The 3,172-nt window shown below is 48.1% G+C and overlaps 1 long non-coding RNA gene across 1 annotated transcript; it reads right to left on the reverse strand.

The window, feature by feature from the left end:
• Positions 1–857: 857 nt before the first annotated feature.
• On the reverse strand, positions 858–2,177 carry LOC134984253 (uncharacterized). Its single transcript, XR_010191723.1, has 3 exons — positions 1,719–2,177; positions 1,499–1,600; positions 858–1,344 (listed from the first exon to the last, which is right to left on the reverse strand). It is a non-coding gene; the product is annotated as an uncharacterized LOC134984253 (long non-coding RNA).
• Positions 2,178–3,172: the final 995 nt, after the last annotated feature.

Raw genomic sequence — 3,172 nt, forward strand, 5'->3', positions numbered from 1 at the left:
CCCATCCAGGCTGAACCTGTGATCGTCCCTCTGGAGCAAATGTCCAGTAGCCAAGAAGCCCAATCCACTCTGCACGCAGGTGAGTTCGCTTCTTCTCCCCTTAGTCCCGCGCTGCAGTGAGCCTGTTGCCAGCAGGACTCACTGAAAATAAAAAACCTAATTATACTTTTACTTCTAAGCAGCTCAGGAGAGCCACCTAGATTGCACCCTTCTCGGCCGGGCACAAAATCTTAACTGAGGCTTGGAGGAGGGTCATAGGGGGAGGAGCCAGTGCACACCAGCTAGTCCTAAAGCTTTTACTTTGTGCCCAGTCTCCTGCGGAGCCGCTATTCCCCATGGTCCTTACGGAAGTCCCAGCATCCACTAGGACGTCAGAGAAAACTGAATTCCCTGAGCCAGGAGGCGGGATATAGGAGACTGGCCTGTTGCATTCTGGGAGGCCGAAACCTTTTGATCATTACTGACAATCCGCTGACGATATCTCATATCCCAATGTATATCCTGTGGATACTACTGTGAACCCTGCAGGTGAAAACATAGGTACCACACAGTGACATGATGTGAGGGGGAGAGAAGGAGAATAATAGAGGCTGATGGCTCCTGATGTATGAGATACACCAGAGAGTGTGGGGAGGAAACTGGTCAGATCCCTGGGCTGGTAACACACAGTGACATGATGTGAGGGGGCGAGCAGGAGTATAATAGGGGCTGATGGTTCCTGACTCCCCCACTGGGAAAATACATATTCCTCATTAGTTTGTACTGACAGAGGAGGGTGTAGTATAAGAGATTGCTGTAGTGACTGAGCAAGGAGAATATGTGACTCTTTTCTGTAATAAGTGTTTATTACTCACCTGTGCTGATATCTGTAGGGATCTCCTCCTCCTTACACTGCTGATCACCCCTCACATACGTCTCTTCTTCTCCCTCTATATCTTCTGCCTTTATATCAGTCACATATGTCTCTTCTTCTCCCTCTATATCTTCTGCCTTTATATCAGTCACATATGTCTCTTCTTCTCCCTCTATATCTTCTGCCTTTATATCAGTCACATATGTCTCTTCTTCTCCCTCTATATCTTCTGCCTTTATATCAGTCACATACGTCTCTTCTTCTCCCTCTATATCTTCTGCCTTTATATCAGTCACATACGTCTCTTCTTCTCCCTCTATATCTTCTGCCTTTATATCAGTCACATACGTCTCTTCTTCTCCCTCTATATCTTGTCTTCATATAAGTCACATACGTCTCTTCTTCTCCCTCTGTATCTTCTACCTTAATATCAGTCACATACGTTTCTTCTTCTTCCTCTATATCTTCTGCCTTTATACGAGAAAGACGTTCTACCTAAATAACCCAAAAAATACAATGACATTTGCATACTGTTTGATTAAACTGAGGTGAAACAGTATAATATCAGTGTATAAGACACACAAATCCTCTACAGATCATATAGTGACAGTCACTTAGGTTTATTGGGGAGAACCTATAGCCCACCTACCTGATCCTCCTGTGGGATCCTGTGATTCTCCTCTGTACAATCCTGGGAATACAGAGGACGGGAACATCTCTCTGGGGTATCTCTGTTACTGGGCCCATCTGTAGGAGACACACAGTGACTGAGTACAATGTATATATGTGATTATCAGATGATGTGTGTATATAGGGGCCCCCATACCTGCTCTTCCCTGTACAATACATGACAGTCTTCTCTTACCCAGTGATGTGAGGGGCCGGTGATTCTCCATCATCACGTCCTCATACAGAACCCTGTGTTCCTCTATATACTCCTCCTCCTGCATGGAGACATAGACAGTGACATCCTGACACCTTATAGCAGGGCTGGCCAAACCGGTCCTCGAGATCTACCAACAGTTCATGTTTTCCAGGCCTCCTGGAGATCTGTAGAATTGTCAGTTAGGAATGAATTCAGCACATCTTAATTAGTAATGACTACACCTGTGCACCAGCTAGGTGGTCTGGAAAATGTGAACTGTTGGTAGATCTCGAGGACTAGTTTGGCCAGCTCTGTCTTATAGGAACCTGACACACACAGTGATACAGTCATCACCCAGACACATCCCCTGGTGTTACTGTATTATGTCCCATTCCCAGCAGTCACCTCTCCAGTCATCACCCAGACACATATCCTGGTGTTACTGTACTCCCAAGTCTCCTCAGACCCAGTCATGTCCCTGTATTATTACTATAGATAGAAGTGACGTTATTGTGATGCTCCCAGATCCCCTCACCTCCCGAGTCATGTCCCTGTATTATTACTATAGATATAAGTGATGTCACTGTGATGCTCCCAGAGCCCTCACCTCCCCAGTTATGTCCCTGCATTATTACTATAGATAGAAGTGACGTTATTGTGACGCTCCCAGACCCCCTCACCTCCCCAGTCATGTCCCTGTATTATTACTGTAGTACTCTAGTGATTTGAAGGCCTTGGGACACTATGAGGGGGCAAATCAATTAATGAATGTGTAGATCTATAAGGTAATAGAGATGCTGCCAACTGATGTATACCATATATGTGATAATAACTTGGATCTTTCTAGTGATCCAATAATGTATAGTGTTTATGCATGTTATTATTCTGTGCCTGGTGAGGGGACTCTGGTAAGCGCGCAGTGCGCGGGGGAGATCATGGAGAAGCTTCCAGAGGTCCCGTGTGCTGAGAGAGGTGGCTGGGCGCGTGTAGTGGCGGTTTTGTTGGTGGGCTGACTAAGGGGAGAGAAAAAGGCTGGCGGCTGAGACGAGGGAGCTTACAGGAAGGCGGTTCCCTGCGAGTGAGAGAGCCCCTGTGGGGGAAAGGAATTGGATGTCTTCCGCTGTGGGTGAGAAGCGCTGTGTTAATTTCCCCTGGTGGACGCCGAGCAGGGATGTCCCGTTGCCTGGTTGTCACCGAGAGTGCTGGGAGGCGGAGCGCTGGCGGGGCAGGCTAGTACATGGGAGGAGATCGCAGTGCAGGCAGCAGCTACCAGGAGTCCAGCAGTAGCACAGTCCCCCCCCCCCCCCCGGCAGAGCTGTGTCCCTCATCCCATCCAACCCGCAGGAAGACAGGAAGAGCCCGGTTGTTGGTGGAGGCGGAGTCGGGGGGAGGTCCAGACCGGGCACACTATCATTGTAAGTGCAGGATGCCCCCATATAAATCCTGCTAATCTG

Source organism: Pseudophryne corroboree (genome assembly GCF_028390025.1).
Source record: "Pseudophryne corroboree isolate aPseCor3 chromosome 3 unlocalized genomic scaffold, aPseCor3.hap2 SUPER_3_unloc_43, whole genome shotgun sequence".
NCBI lineage: Eukaryota > Metazoa > Chordata > Amphibia > Anura > Myobatrachidae > Pseudophryne > Pseudophryne corroboree.